The sequence below is a fragment of the Tursiops truncatus genome, chromosome 5 (assembly GCF_011762595.2).
Source record: "Tursiops truncatus isolate mTurTru1 chromosome 5, mTurTru1.mat.Y, whole genome shotgun sequence".
NCBI lineage: Eukaryota > Metazoa > Chordata > Mammalia > Artiodactyla > Delphinidae > Tursiops > Tursiops truncatus.
Genome location: NC_047038.1, coordinates 47,558,955 through 47,575,879, shown reverse-complemented (window position 1 = coordinate 47,575,879; position 16,925 = coordinate 47,558,955). Strand labels below are relative to the sequence as shown.

General features: G+C 40.0%; 1 protein-coding gene and 1 long non-coding RNA gene across 2 annotated transcripts in view; one reads left to right on the top strand and one right to left on the bottom strand.

The window, feature by feature from the left end:
• KCNIP4 (potassium voltage-gated channel interacting protein 4) overlaps window positions 1–16,925 on the top strand; it is a 231,601-nt gene that overhangs the window by 25,152 nt on the left and 189,524 nt on the right. The window lies entirely within an intron of this gene.
• On the bottom strand, window positions 5,665–16,412 carry LOC141278765 (uncharacterized). Its single transcript, XR_012331952.1, has 3 exons — window positions 16,337–16,412; window positions 9,764–9,881; window positions 5,665–6,227 (listed from the first exon to the last, which is right to left on the bottom strand). It is a non-coding gene; the product is annotated as an uncharacterized lncRNA (long non-coding RNA).

Here is a 16,925-nt window from a genome sequence, read left to right as displayed (position 1 = left end):
GGTTTATCATAGATAAATAACAAAAACGTAAATTATGTTTTCTTTCTTTCTTCTTATTAAGAAATGTGTTTGTAGTACAGCCAGACTTTTCATTAATAATTGATCAATTGTACCTATTTATAAAGTGCCCACACTGTGACAGGCACCCAGTCACCTACAGGAATGTAACAATAAGCAAAGTATATGTTTATTATTGTTGCTGTAGGAGAGTCGAGTTTGCTTCTTAACAAATTTACTATGTATTTTCATAAAGGAAGGAAGGAAAGAAACCTGGGTCCCTCTGAGTAAACACTTTTGACTGCTCAGTTTCCAAATCCATTGTGCTATCTTCAACTACTTAAATAATCCCAGACTTTTCTCCTCCCATTTTCTTCCTTCTTCCATCAGAAAACTAAATTCATTAACTCAATAAAACACAGTAATGCAGGCCCAACACTCAAATGAATAGAATGTACTGTTAATCTGGTTTCAATTACATTGAAACTTGATTACCTTTAGACAGTAGTAGTTGATGCCTATTCAAAAAGGTGTATGAGTGTGTTTGTGGGGGGAGGGAGAGGAGAGGGTTAGTATTTACTCTTCAGTTTGGAAGGAAACTGCTTGATCAGAAGCTGCTAGTTATTTGAGGCTTAAAAAAAAGATCATATGCTTAATCATTTCCAAAGGATCAGAAGTTTTCTCCTCAGTGTTAATTTAATATTAATTCTAACCACATTTGCAAGGATTTTGAAATAATTCATCTAACACTTTACCCAATTGATTCAAATATTTAGAATTTCCCAGATCAATTGTGTATTAGTCAGCTCAGGCTACTATGACAAAATACCACACACTGGGTTGTTTAAACAACAGGCATTTATTTTCTCACAGTTCTGGAGGCCAGAGGTCCAACATCAAAGTTCCAGCATGCTCAGGTTCTGCTGAGGGCTCTTTTCATGGCGCATAGATAGCTGCCTTCTCCCTGCATCCTTTATGTATGCAAGGAGAGAGAGAGAGAGAGAGAGAGAGAGAGAGAAAGAAAGCTCTCTGGTGTCTCTTCTTAAAAGGACACTAATCTTATCAGATCAGGGCCCCATCCTTATGACCACATTGAAACTTAAGTACTTCCTTCTGAGGCCCCCATCTCCAAATATACACTGGGAGTTACAGGGCTTCAACATGTGAGTTTTAGGAGACACAAATATTTCAATCCATAACAAATAGAGCCCCATATCACTTTAGAAATGTAGTCCATAAAGGAGTGTGAGTATTTTGAAATGAAGAACAGAAAAGAAGTAGAGCAAGAACAAAAGAGAATGCAGCAAAGTTATGCCCCTTGCATTTAATGTTAGTTTTCTTCTTGAGCATTCTGGCAGCAAATTCATCCGGGGAAGTCAGTTGGTTTTGTAAGAGTCCTGGAGCAAAAAGCTATGATTGCATTAATAACTGCAGTATTTGATTCAGGGGCTGTAATTTCATTGGCATCCACATCACATGCTTCTCCACTGCTTAGAAAAGCTAAATCTGTGAACCTACAAAGGAGAGAAAGTTTCTAATGGCAACACACTCGCTTGCACAGAGTATTGATTGCATCAACTTGGAGTTAAATTACCACCAAAAATATAGTTAGATCTCTCCTCAATGGATTGGGGATTTTGATTGCAGAATGGCTATGAGTGGAATGTCTTCCAATATCAGAAAACAACAATGTAGATTTAAAGGAACAAAGACTTATTCATTCTAGCCAGGAAATACGGACAGAATAAAGTATCCACAGCAAAGGAACCAAATGAAACTTTGGGCAACTTTCTCACTTTCTACTCAACATCATAGCTTGAAATCAAGAGAAAAGGCAAAAGGTAAGAAGGCAAGGAGCTGAGATAATAGGGAGGCACACTAGCTAATGGCTTTGGATCTTCCAGGTAAAGGAAACATTTCCCTAGAAATCTCCTTCCCTGATGGAAGAAGAATCAGTATTTCAGTTGGTGGCGGATGAAATCTGCTTCACCCAATTAGTGAAGCACATGGGCAGAAAGCCCAAAGGACAGATCCCCATAGCCACAAAAAGTCTGTTAGAGTAATGTGTAGGGGACTTGGTACTATTTTTTTAACCAGTGTAAACATAATACTTTCCACTCGGGACTTTTGGGCGCTACAAAAGAAATTGTGACGGGATGTTTCAGGATTCATAAAGGATTTTTTCAAAGTGGCCCAAATTCATCCTCACTCTCTCTTCCAAGAAATCAGAATATTATACTCTCCTTTATTTGAGACAGCTATGAGGAATCATAGAAAAAAGGCCACATTTATATGTGCTCAAAACACACTGCCACCTGCCACCTGCCACCTGCGTGACCTGTGGGGAGTTACTATCCCCCTCTGACCTTCAGTTCTTACCATACAGAAGCCTGGTAGGGAGTCAAAGAGATGATGCAGTTAAAGGGCCTTACACACAGCCTGGAGTATGTGTTCTATAAAGCCCAGAACTTCCTTCTGTCAGAAAAGAGATCTTAATAGACAAACTGACACTAAGGTATTGATACTTTATAGATTACCATTCTCAGGAATATTATCATTATTTAAAAAAAAAAAAAAACTCAGGAGAAAACAAAGTGGGTCAACTCCAATAATGGTGCTGATGTTATTGAGAAGAAGACAAAAGGGTTTTCCTGTTTCCACTCAAATAATAGCCCCCCACTTCTCCTCGGAGGACCCCCAGCCCTATCTCCCAGAGAACCACATCCTGAACTGTAAGTTTAGGCAAAGCTGCACCAGGCAGAAAAACTGTTTCCCAGGGACTGTAATTCTTTTCCTTGGTGGCTGCCATGCTGTGGAAGCATAGTGAAGATTCTCCCTCCAGCCAGGTGGGGTGGGTGACATCTTCCACTCCAGGATAGAAGAGCCCACTCAGAGCTAGCGTGGAGAAGAGAAGCAGAGATGAGAGCTGAGAACCAGGCCCTGCCAAGTCCAGCCTGTTATTTGAGTAGGAGAAACGCTGAGTTTAATTAATTGCAAAATAAAGGTCATTGTCAAAGCAAGCTAGAAATGAAGGACCTTGGTCGATACTTATTGAATTTTGCTTACCTGGGCTTTTCAGCCTTCCAATATTATATTGAATCAAACTCTCTTTTACTTATGACCTGCTTCTGAGATAAGTCCAGAAATAACCAGTAACATGGCAATATTGCAAATAAATAAGATCTAATTCTGGAGCAGGAAAGTGAACCATCAGTTGCTTTTGGAATTCTGGCATTGCCCCAAAATCAAAAATTATTTTTCTTCTTCTTCACTTTTATGTCTAGCCTTCTTTAATATGTTTACATAGCACTTACTATGTTGCCTCATTTGATCCTCAGAACAACCTTGGAAAAGAGAAGAGTTAAGGGTTTATCGTCCCATTTTTCCAAATGTGTAAACTGAGGCTCAGAGAGCTTGAAAAGGACCAGTCTATTACTCTAGTAATCCAAGTTTACTGGGAGCATTTCCCACCAGGCTGGGCCTTTTAGGATCAAATCCAGATTCATGTGGGTAGAGACTAGATAGAGAATAAATTAGATTATGAGATGGTGCATGCAGTTGGCACAGTATCTGGCACACAATGTGTCCAGTACAGACTAACCCTTATCAATGTCATTGGGTCAGTGTTATCTCTGTGATTATTTCTTCCCATCCTAAAATAAAGTTGAGACATCCTTGCCCCTTGAGACTTCTCTGTATTGAGGTTATTTTTATCAACAGCAATAGCTATTTCTTAACTTTCTATTGAGCAGGAGGCAGGATTCTGGGAGGATGAAATGATAAAGGATCAGCTCAAGTCCTGAAGGCGCTAAACTTCAGCTGGGGGTGGGGGGACAGGGCAATGAGGACTTAAGGTCCAGGAATAGCACTCAGAGTAGTGTGAGTTAGAGATGCTCATGGAGACTTGATATCAGAGGAGAGGGGCTTTGATCTGATCCCTAAAGACTAAGGGCAGCTGCGGAAGCAGAGATGAGATGTTGGTACCCCAGAGAGAGGCCCAGACAAGAGGCTTGTGTGGTTTGCAGCATCACTCGTCATCCATGGGAGACCCACCTCTCAAGATTCTTATCCAGTACAGCTGGATGGAATCCTCGTATTACACGTAACAAGTTCTGTAGTACAACAAAACAGAGTTGCTCTTGGCAATGGGGGACCATTGATTAAGTATCTGGTACTAATTCACAGAGATGAATCAAACTAAGAAAGCCAAACGCTCACCCTCACAGAGACACAGTAGCTGACATGTAGTAAGTGTTCAATAAACATCTGAAAGGAAGAAGGGATGGAAGGTAGAACTAAAGTGAAGAAAGACACTACTGTTCCCCTGCTTTGAGTCTATTAACCTGTGCTGCTATGTTGGGATTCTGAGATTGTAATTTCTACTCTTAGGTAAATCACCAGTTGGATGGGCAGTGATACCCTACTGCACTCAGACTGATGCCCACACCCCTGACCATGACCCAGAAGGTGCCTGTGAACTAACTTAGATCAGCCTGTCTGACCTCGTCTCCTACCTGCTTTGCTCTCACCACTCTCTTTTCTTTGGAGCACCAGCATTGCCTGGGAAGCCCTTTCCCCTTGTCTGCGCACAGCTTCTTGTCTTTAAGGTTGAATTTTCATCTCAGACAAACCCCCTTGACCATCCATTCATAAGCAGAACTCCACCCCCCATCTCTGTGTTCCTGAAAGCACTTTTTTTTAACATGTAATACATTTTTTTTCTTTCTTTTTTTTTTTTTTGGCATGCCTTGCGTTATGCAGGATCTTAGTTCCCCAACTAGGGATCAAACCTGGGCCACCTGCAGTGGAAGTGCAGAGCCTTAACCGCTGGACCGCCAGGGAAGTCCCCCTCAAAGCACTTTTTGTGACCCCAAGTTGTCCTGGTCATTTGTTTGCTTTTCCATGTACCTCCCTCTCCACCACCACCACTGGACCATCTAAGGGTGGGATCCTTATGAGATGGTGCATGGACTTGATCCACTGGACTTGATCATGGCTGTGTCCAAAATACCTAGAACAGTGTCTGCCATATAAATATTGATCAATAAATACATGTTTCATGAATGGCTGGATACTGTCAACAGAACCCTCCTCCCCACCTTTGTCGTCTTCCTCTTCTCCCAATCTTTTTATTTTCCTGTCTCTTTCCCCTCTAAACCACACTTGATTTTAGTGGTTCTTGGGAATCAGAAAAATAAAAAAGCTGCCCACCTCTCCCCTGTAGTCTGTCCACCTGAGCTCATGAATGCCCTGAGATCTAATACCATTGCTATAAAGCCCCGTGCTCTCAGGCTGCTTTGACTCTGGGGCAGTGGAAACACATTGGTGAGGCCCAGAGGGCCCATCCATTTTAAGAGCCCTTCTGAGATTTAAAGGAGAAAGGATTCTTTTTTTGGCAACTTGTCTGAGAATTAGGTTACATTGTCAATTAAGTAGGGCAAAATTTGTCATATGTGGCCCAGTTCTGCTCCTAGAACTCATGTGCACGTGACTGTGTGAACGCGCGCGCGCGCACACACACACACACACACACACACACAGAGTCTTCGAGGATTCAAGTTAGTTTGATTTGATATAATGGCACACACATTTGTTTGCTTAAGTCTTTGGCATTAATCAGGTGCTTTCACAGATCATCACATTTTATACCAAGAAAGAGGCAGGCAGTTGTGAGTACCCTCATTTTACTGATATGGAAACAAAGGCCCGCAGAGGTTCATGATAGTGCCAAAAGTTATACTGCTGAATCAGAATCCTGGAATCCAAACTGGATTCTGCTGTGGGATGTACTGGAAAGTCATTTAGTTGAAGTTCAGTTTCCCTCCCTGGAAAATGAGGGGGGTTGAATGACTTCCAAGGCAGGACTTTCAAACTTCATTGTGTCAATGGATCACCTTGGGACTCTTGTTGAACTGCAGTCCTGAATCAGCAGGTCTGGATAGGGCTTGCTACTCTGCATTTTTAACAAATATTAACTGCTCCCAAGTGATGCACAAGCTGCTGGTTCATGGACTCCACTCCAAAAAATGAGGCGTTAGAGAGAATCAGATTTTTGGTGGATGAAGGTCCTCTGAGATTTGCAGGCACATGGTGGTAGAATTGGAGGAGCACAATCTAATGAACTTCAATTCTGAGGATAAGGTTCTCCTCAGGTGCATCCCTATTTGAGCTGAGATCTTTGGAAAAGTCACTTAGCCTGATTGAGCTGGTTCATGGAGATCTAACTGTATCTGAAAGAGGCAATATATAATTTAAGTTTAGCAAGGAAGGGGGGTATTTGGCAAACAAAGGCTTTGAAAACAGAATTTTGAATTCCCCAGAAGTAGGAGGCATTTTGTACATATGAATAAGTGACTGGATGTAGTCCCCATACTTTCCTGACTTATCTTTATCTTGGTTTATCTTGGGAGGAAGGCAGAGGAAGGGTTACCTGGCAGTAGATGAGTAGCCTGAGGCTTAGACAGGCTCCTTCTCTCTGCCATCTATAGTCTTCCTAACACTCCCAAGAATATATCCTTATACATTTGATCCTAGACTGGGCTACTAATTAAAAACACCAAGAATTTGACCAACTGAGGCAATAGTGCCTTGTGGAGCTTGTACGGGATCTGCCTGCCTAGCCCTCATTACAGAGCTGATAGTGTTTCTTACATGGTCACATTACCATCCCTCTTTAGTCCTACAGTGTCACATAGGGAAGGAAACACAGGCTGTTAAATCAGACACCTGGGGTTCAAATGAGAGCTTTGCAGCTTATTAATTGCATGACCACTAACAAGTTATTTTTCCTCTCTGAGCTCAGTTTTCTCCTCCATATAATGGGATTAATAATCCATCTTGGGACCATTAAGGGGACTAAATGTAAAGTGCCTGGAATAGTCCCTGACCCATAATGAGCATCCAGCAACATAATGAGCAGTGAACAGATCAGCTGCAGGAAGCTGCAAATCAGTTGTAGTAAATTGCAGAGCAGAGATTGGAACCTCAGCTCTTAATCACTAAAATATTGCCTCTGCCCCAAATGGTAGCTTAGGCTATAAATAGATGCTCAATATTCATAAGGAGAGACTAAAGCATTACAGGGTGTGCACTGGTTGGCATGCATGCAGCTGTTTTCTAAGAGCATTTGTAGCTGAGGCTCCACAATCCAGTGTCTAGGCAGCCTCTTGTCTTCTGACGAACTGAGACCAGTATAACACCACTGCATTTCTCACAGAATATATGCAGTTGGTTCTGTTTGAAAGGAAATGTTATCATAAATGTCAGCGTAAAATGATTGAAAAAAAATTATAAGTTAAACCAAAATATAAATGCAAGGCTACATCTGTACTTTGGGATTTTATTATTCTCATAAATGCATTTCTTAAGCATATTGATTCTGATTCATGGTTGAAGTCAGTAACCTCAGGCAACATATATAAGCTCCTCAGAGAAAAGGAAATAGCAGATATTAGCTTTTATTATGGACCCATCATCACTTTGAACAAGTTACTTAACCCTCTCTAGTCTCAGTTTCCTTACTGAGCACTGTGGATAATAACAGCCCTACCTCATAGGGGTATGGTGGGGACCAAAGGAGATAGTATAAAGAAAACCTCTGGTACTGAGCATGCTCTCAATAAAGGGTAAGCGTTAGGGTTGCTTCTGCAACTGTGCTAGCTTTAGGAATCTTCAGAGATGCAGTATTGCATAGGCTGTGGGTTGGAGACCAAATTATTAAGTTTACTAGCTGAAGTTTACTAGCTGAGAGCCCCACGTGAGTTCCTTCAGTTTCATAAATCCCAGTTGCTTTATCTGGAGGATAGAGGTAACTCATCCTGTCTTATACGTTGTTTAGGATGGGGAAATGTGACGGCTTTTATCAGATAGTTTGCTCAGTGCCCAGAGCATAATTCTTAATTCTCTCTCCACTCACCCACCACAGCAGCAGTGGCCAAAGATTGTAATGATGGGAGGCAAGCCAGGGAGCCACAAGCGAATATTCTCAACTGTGCATGCAAGACTCCTGCCTGAGGTAGCCACATGTTTGCTCCCTCTCTTCAGTGAGGTCTCTTCTTAAATATCTCTTCAGAGAAATGTTAACCACCCATTATTACTATAGTGGGTAGCCAGGGAAAAGCAATGTCCAAACCCTACTTTCTTTCTTCATAACACCTGTTACTATAGGACATCACATTATGTGATGATTTCCCTACTGTAAGTCTTCCCCCACTAGAAGGTAAACTCCATATGGGGCCAGGAACTTTAGCTGTTTTGTTCATTCTCTTTCTTCAATGTCTAGAGCAGTATTTGGCATATAATAGGCCCTCCACACATACATTTTATGGTTGTTTGCAAATCTGCCTGGGGTGAGATCTGCATAAATCAAAATAATTCGGGTTCTAAGTCACTGTAGAAATGGTCAAATGTTAGTGTTTCAAATGAAGGATGAAAGCTCACTATATTTTTTCTCATATTTTTATATACTGGACAAATAAAATATTTCTACCTCATTCTCTGGATCATGTACTCTTTCCTGTTTTGTCAACAAGCCCTGTTTCAAAACTAGTAACAATGGCATTTTAAATACAAGAATATATAACATTCTTTAAGACAGTTAACCTTTCCATCTGACATTTCATTGGATGTCTAATTAGCAGTAACATTGTGTTGTTTGCCATCTTAAATGTAACAGGTCCATAAGCCTCAAAAAACTAACCTTGCTTAAATAATCAGTCTTCATAATGAGAGAATTTCTAGCTTTAATGTTCCTCTCCTTTTGTCCTTCTTTCTCCATCCCTTTGACCCTGGAATGTTCCATTTGCAGCTTTCTGTCTGTGCTAAGCTTTCTGTTAAGAATATCTGTCTTTAATAACTTTTGCTTTGAGGTAGGGTTGGTTTTTTTGGTTTGTTTTTTTTTTTTTTGGCCAATTAAGAAAAGTTCATCCAATTTCTAATTTCATATAGTCAAGGACAAAGCTTTGGCAACCAGTCAAGCAAAGCAGAAATAAGTTCATTAGCCACGCAGGAAAATAAAAAATCATATCATACTCGCTTTTATTTTATTTTACTGACAACCTTACTTTTGAGAAGCCCTATTTTCACTATTCATGTTAATATGAATTAGCATGCAAATACTTAGAATATTCAAACATTTATTTAGTTCTTTTAGGCTTTTCTATCTAGTCCTTGCATACCACCTTTAGATAGTGAAAAGGAAAATCAAATTATTGTGCTGGGTATCTTAAAGGCATCAGCTCATGTAATCTCACAAAATTCCAGTAGAGTAGCATTGTTATTCCTCTCGTAAAAGGAGATGAAATGAGGACCAAGTGGTTGAGAAGCTTGCTCAGTGTCACCAAGTCGTTAAATGCTTGATGTTAGGATCCAACGAGACCACCTCTAAGCCCGTGTTCTTTCCAGAATCTTGCCCTGCCGTCCTACAACCGGCAGGCAGCCCATGTCCGTGTTTACTTCTAAAGTTTAGTCTTTGGTGGAAGCAGAACAACATGAGCAAAGGTAGGTCAAAGAAGAATGAGAGAAAGAATGATAAGAACACTCCCCTAAATGAACAGAAATCTGAATATACTTCATAGGAAATGACTGCCTAAGAAATTTATTCCCTAAGCTTTATATCCTGAATGCTTAAAAATAAGGATCTGAAGATCCTTATTTATTCATTTATTCATCAACCCATTTATTCATCAACCTCTGAACATGAGAAGCACATCTTATCCTTGTTTTTCATGGGAAAAATAAAAGTTAAAAATAAAAATTTAGGACTCACCTCCTCAGTTGTCCATTTAATTTTTTTTTAATGTCTATTTTGTGCCTGGCACCTTGCAGGATGCTGGGAGCCTCCAAGATGAATGAGATACAAACGATTCCCTCAGAGGGCTTCCAGGCTGTCACAGTTATAAGAATTACAGAACAGTTAAATGACAGCTATACTAATTGGTCATCATAGAAGTACTGAGAGATGGCATATAATTCAACCTAGGATGGACAAGGAGGCTTCCTAGGAGACGTGAAAACTGAGCTGTGTTTTAATGGACAAATGAAAAATAGCTGATTGAAAGTAGACATAGAGGAGCATTTCAGGTCGAGGAGAACATTGTAAAACCAGAGGCACATCATTCTGAAATAATTGATGAATACAGGGATCTACATCAAGGGCAAATCATGCAATTGTAAGAAATACGTTTAGAAGTGAAATGACGTAGTTATTTTTTTGCATCTTCATGGAGCATTGCTTGGGGTTTACATATGAAAAGACTAAAGCTAGAGGTAGGGAGGTGAGTTAGGGTGCTGTAGCACAAGTTCAGATGTTGATAAAAGCTGGAGCCAGAGCAATGGTCATTGAATGGTGTGTAAAGAACAGATGGAAAGAGTAACCAACAGATTCTATAAATATTTCAGAGCTCAAATTAACAGCAGCTTGTGACTAGTTGAAAGTGAGGTTGAGGATGGTCAAAGATGACTCCAGATTTGCCTTATGGGTGACTGGGTGAGACAGTAGTGCATTCAATTCAGATAAGAAGAAAAGATGTGTATGCTGTTTAGTGGAGAAGATCAGAGGTTCAAATTTTGACATCTAGCATGGAGGGAGACAATGAGAGATCTAAGAGGGTCTGCCTTGCAGGCTGTTAGATGAACGAGTCTTAGCATGGAGTTGGCAAATGAGGGCATAGAGTTTGGAAGTGATCACTCTAAAAAATGTGTCGAGTGAGGTCAAAGATGATGTAAGGCATTACAGAAATATTTAAGGATGAGGAAGAGTAAGAAGGACTGGTGAGAGATTTAGGGTGAGATATTAGGAAACCGTAAAGATTCCAGAATTTTCAGTATCAAATGTAATAGAAAGTTCAGTAAGTGATCTTAAAATAATTCATTGAATTTGCAGATTAGGGGATAGTAGATGAGGTTGTTGAAAACAGTTTTGCTAAAGGGGTGAGGGATGGAATCATTTCTGGTTGGTCGAATAGTAAATGGGCAATGAGAAATTGGAGAAATAAGCATAAAATAATATTTCAACAAATTTCCACATGAAGATTAGGAGAAGGAGGTGGAAATTCAGCTCTAAGGATCAGAGTCATCAGAGGCACGTGTGCCTTTTGTTTGTTTGGGGCTGGACTAAGCCGAGGCTCAGTAAAGAAAAGCAATAGAAAGAATGTTGTACAAAATTGGAGAATATGGAAGGGAAATTTTGTTTCTTTGTTTTGTTTTGTTCTTATGTTGAGATGTATGTCCCAGAAGTCTTAATGGAAAGGGTTTGGTGGAGAGGCAAGTTGGAGGAATTGATGAACCTGTGAAGGGTTCAGTCTGGGCAGGAATTTAGACATGGTTGTATGAGAAGAGAGTGGAAGGGGCTAGTTCTGTGTGCAGTGACCAAAGACAGTAGGGAGGAGAGCCATAGTCAGAAAGATCTACCCTTAAATATTATAACTCAAAGTTTAGTCATTCTGGTGCCTCAGTGATTGAGGACACTAGCCATCACAGAACAGCGGCAAAGCCTGATAAAACGTAAAAAGGATCAGTGGTGACCTTGGTTACATGGTGGTGACAAACACAGTGGTAGGAATACAGGCCACATTCAATTTGGCTTCATGAAATATGACTGATCTCTGAGCCCATCAGTTCAAAAATAAACACACAAGCTTTCTTGGGCTGCTCCTTATCTTGCTTCTCCTGATTCAATGTCTACCTTTAATTGAGCAGTGAACTTACACTGAAGTATTAAAAATTGAAAAGTCTTTGGTAATTTCCCCTTGCATATTGAAAATAAATTCTGAATGATCAGCTAAAGGCAAGAAAGTCAACCTGCATTCTGATTTTCCTATGATGGTTTCATAAATGCTTTTTTTCCCAATTTCAAATGTCAGATTCTTTCAAAAAACTCTTTGGGATCACTTTTTGCTAGTGCCCTAAGCATGTGCTTATGAGAAAATCCAAGTAAAGAAATTTACCAAGTAAAGAAATTTACCAAGTAAAGAAATTCCCTACAAGTCATGCAAGTGTCCCCCCACTCTAGGTGGGTGTTGGATGTTTCAGCACCAAGCCAGCCCTTACCCTCAAGAAGAGTTTTACCCCTCTTCTTTCAAAGCAGCAAAGCTGTGCAAGGGAGTAGAGCAGACCCCAAGAAGAGGACAACTTTTTCCTTCAGCCAGCAGATTAATCCACTGAACTGCCTGCCTGAGCCAGTGGTCACATCCCAGAGTATCCACAGGGAAGGGGTAGCTATTATTCATGTTTGTGATCTGCACTCTGTTTTAATAACCGTGGTTTTATCACTAGCCATTTTTCAGATACCAGCCTTGGGCTAAATGTTAACTATTTTGCTTTACACTGGGTAGGAAGTGGTGAGGGATTAAAATATAAACGAGACACACGTTTTTCTCCAATTGCTTATGAACTAGTTCATGATAGAGACATATGCAAATAATAGGGGAGAATAAAGAGATGAGTGGATATAGGTGGGATATGGGCAATATTGTATGCAGTCTGAATACTGACCTTTTTTGGTGGAGAATGTGGGCATCAAAAGTACTGACTTTCTTTATTGGCGTATAGTTGCTTTACAAGGTTGTGTTAGTTTCTGCTATACAGTGAAGTGAATCATCTATGTGTCTACCTATATCCCCTCCCTCTTGGACCTCCTTCCCACCCCCCACCCATCCCACCCTTCTAGGTCATCACAGAGCACCGAGCTGAGCTCCCTGTTCTATATAGAAGGTTCCCACTAGCTATCTATTTTACACATGGTAGTGTATATATGTCAATCCTAATCTCCCAATTCATCCCACCCTCTCCTTCCCACCCTGTGTCCACATGTCCAGTACTGACATTTTAAACCTCTACCCTGTAGATTGGAACATTGGGGTATTTTTCATACCTATTAGAGCACAAAGGATAGAGTAAGTATTTAATAAATATTTGTTGAAGAGTGAAAATTACTGTAGATTCATATATATATTGGTATGTACATATATTAATGTCTTTTTGAATGATAAAAACTTTAGGACAGGATTTTTAAAAAAAAAATAAATCTAGGTAATCTCAGAAGCTGGCATAGAAAAGATCCTGAAAGAATGTTTGTTAAATGACTGAATGATTAGAACAATCTACTCTAAAGCTATTCCTATCCTGTGGTTGTATCAGGTAATCCTACCTAAGTCTAAGGGGTAGGTATCTGCCCGCATGGAAAGAGAACTCTTTGCTGCTATTACAGGCTAAGGACGGACTTAACTTGGGCAGCACCTTTCCCTTGAGCACCTCCTTGTCTTCTGCCAGAAGAGTGATTATAAGGCATGGTGAACTTTGTCATCATTATCATCATTGCTTGAAGACTTGCGAGGGTGCCAGTGTCTGTACTAAATATCTTTTTAATTAAGTTAACCCTTAGAATGACAATTCTATGAGGTGAAAATTATTAACCCTAGTTTATATGTAACACAACTTCATCCTGTGTATGATCTAGGACCTGCAGGTGAGAAACTTAAGCGCTTGTGTTCCGGCTTTCTAGTTTATGATATGGGAATTATAACACCTACCTCATTGGGGTTCTTATGTAAATTAAAAATTTTACATACAAAGTAGGCATGTGCAAGAAAACACTGTCACATACATTGTTGCTGCTCACTAAGTGGTGGGGGTGATGATGGTGATAGCTATGGCTGACTAGCAGGTAGCTACTAGTTGAGTATGACTGGTTTACAGAAAGTTTGAATAGATTGTGGTGGGGAAGAATGGGGAATATTGGTTGATACAGGATGAAAAAGGTCTTAGAAACCCCAGAAAGAGTTTTTGAGTCATGGAAGCTTCTTTAGGAGTATCTGTGGAATATCTTGTACTTATAAAAGAGACCATAGTTTATCTCAAATATTGGAGAGCTGTTCAAAAAGGTTATGCAGAAGGGTGACCTAGTAAGGTTGTTCTTGTTGAAATTCCCTCTAAGGCAGTGTAGGGAATGTGAATGGGGAACTTGGACAGAAAAATGGCCTAAATAAAGGCAGTAGAGTAGGGATAGAGATACCTTGGTAGATTTTTAGGAAGTAAGACTAATAGATTTAGAGATTGTTAGGACATGGAGGTTTAGGCTGAGCAAGACCTAAGAGCCTAAGATGATTTCTACTTTTCTAGGTGAGGACCAGGGTGAGTATTTGCAAGAGCTCAGAGCTGGCTTTAAGAGATAATTATGACTTCCACTTTGGATAGATTGAGTTTGAGGTCCTATGAGCTACCCAGATATCTCAATGACTTCCTCATCTTCTCCATCTACCTCTGCAATCAACATTCCTTAGCCTCTATAGTGGGTGGAGTAGTATCTCCTAAAAGTCCATGTTTATCTGGAACCTGTGAATGTGACCTTATTTGGAAATAGGGTCTTTGAAGATGTACTCAAGTTAGGATGAAATCATATTAGACTTGGATATATCCTAAATCCAACCACTGGTATAAGGAGAGGGAGATTTGGAGACACAGACACATGCAAGAGACAGAAACACAGGGAAAAGCCATATGAGTATAGAGGCAGAGATTGGAGTTATGCTACTGCAAACCAATGAATGCCTAGAGCCATTGGAAAGGGCAAGAAATGATTCTCTCCTAGAGCCTTAGAAGAGAGTACAGCCTTACGGACACCTTGGTTTTAGACTTCTGGCCTCCAGAACTGTGAGGAATTAATTTCTGTTGTTTTAAGCCACTAAGCTTGAAGTAATTTGTTACGGTAGCCTTAAGGAACTAATACAGCCCCCTTCCCAGCTTTAATTTTCTCTGTAGCACTTGGAACCACCGGATAATCTATTTATATTTTTAATGTATATAATGTACATTTTTCCTAACTAGAATTTAAGCACCATGATGGCAGAGATTTTTATTTTTTATTTTTTTTATTTTTTTTGCGGTACGCGGCCTCTCACTGTTGCAGCCTCTCCCGTTGTGGAGCACAGGCTCCGGACGCGCAGGCTCAGCGGCCATGGCTCACGGGCCCAGCCGCTCTGCGGCACGTGGGATCTTCCCGGATCGGGGCACGAACCCGTGTCCCCTTCATCGGCAGGCGGACTCTCAACCACTGCGCCACCAGGGAAGCCCTCTTTATTTTTTTAATCCACTGTAATATCTGCAATACCTTGTATTGCAGTTGACCCTTGAACAATGGGAAGTTGGGGGCCCCAACCCTCCAAGCAGTAAAAAAATCCATGTATAATATATGGTTGGCGTTCTATATACCCAGTTCCCCTATATCCTCAGTTCATCTGTGTAGGTGGAAGCAACCAGCCACAGATCATGTATTACTCCTGTACTTACCTATTGAAAAAAATCCATGATGCACCAGTTCGAACCTGTGTTGTTCAAGGGTCAACTGTATAAGTGTGGATTAAAGACAGAAGCAAACCAATGACAGAACTGCAAGGAATATGAATATTCAAATTTAAGGGCAATAGAAATAAGAGGATGCCCAAGTGCATGTTGGGAAAGAATGGCCATGCATTTGTGAGAGGAAAACCAGGAGGATATGGTGTCAATAAATCGAAAGAGGGGAGAAATTTAAGGAAGGAGTAGTTCCTAGTAGCACATGATACAAAATGATCTAGTAAATTGAGAAGAGATATGGAAATCCTTGATGAACTTTAGGAGAGAAGTTCAGGTGTGTGGTGGCCTGAACTTCTGGTATTAGATGGGAGCAGGTTGAGGAATAAATTGTTTTATTTTGCTAAAATATAAGAGGCCTAAATATGCGTGTACATGAGGCAGGGAGGGGGTCAGGAACAAATGGATGGGGGAAAATTAGCAGAAGAGAAACCAAGTTGATCTATCTTTGGACTCTACTCCGTTTACATCATAACGTCTTAGATTTGCCTTCTAAATTTTTCATCATTTATATAGCAAGTGTCTTTCTTGTGTATATTTTCCATACTTACTTCAAACAAGTGCTTGTTTCTGATCCCTTAGATGACATTCAACTTTACCAAACCTTTCCTCCCCTAAATGCACATATGCAAATAGAAGGGTAGAAATGTATCCCATTGATTGGGGAGAACCCGTGATCAGTGTGACCAACCATTCGGTTTGTCTGGGGCTGAGGGGTTTCCTGAGACATGAGACTTTGAGTGCTAAAATCCTGAGAGACCACAGACAAACCAGAGTTGGTGGCCACCCTACTCACGAACATTGTTAAGTAATTTTAATTCAGAGCTGGCTAAATTTCTTCCTTTTTTTTCTTTTTAGCTAGACATGGTATCTAAAGATTTTGGGAAAGGAAGGACTGGAGAGTCAAAATCAGTATACTTCTAGCCTAAAGCAACAGTTGTTTGGGTTAACATTTTGAACATTTACTAATGTTGGGTCTGCCAGATCTTACCTTGAAATTGTTGTTAAAATATCAATATCGTGAATCGTGGATAACCTACTTGAATCTATGTAATAATCCAACTTCCGTGTCCTTCCTTTAGAAACACATTCGTAAAAGTATCCTCTTCAGTTAGTGTACTGTTGCATGCCCCTTCTGTGGATTTCCAAACATTTTTGTTAACTTAGAACATCATACTTATCAGGTTGTATTACAAATATCTATTTACTTGTATTCATCTCCCACTAGAACATGAGATTTGATTAGAGAATTACGTTCTGTGCTTACTAAGCACTTAATAAATACTGATAGAATTAGCTAGGTTCTACTCAGTATTCTTATACATAATAGTTCCAAAGGTGGCAAGGAATACTTAAGTTATAAGGATCACTCTAAATTTCAGTGATGTGAATACATGATTTTTGAAATCAAAGCCTATATTTTGCCATATTACTCGAAAGTATGATGACTTGGCAATTTTTTTCTAATTTGTTTATTTACATTAATGTATGCCATAACAAAATTTTAAAAATTAATTTATTTTAAAGTCTTTAAAAACTTAAAATTCAGTCTGCACTTAAGCACATTTTGACAAGTCAGT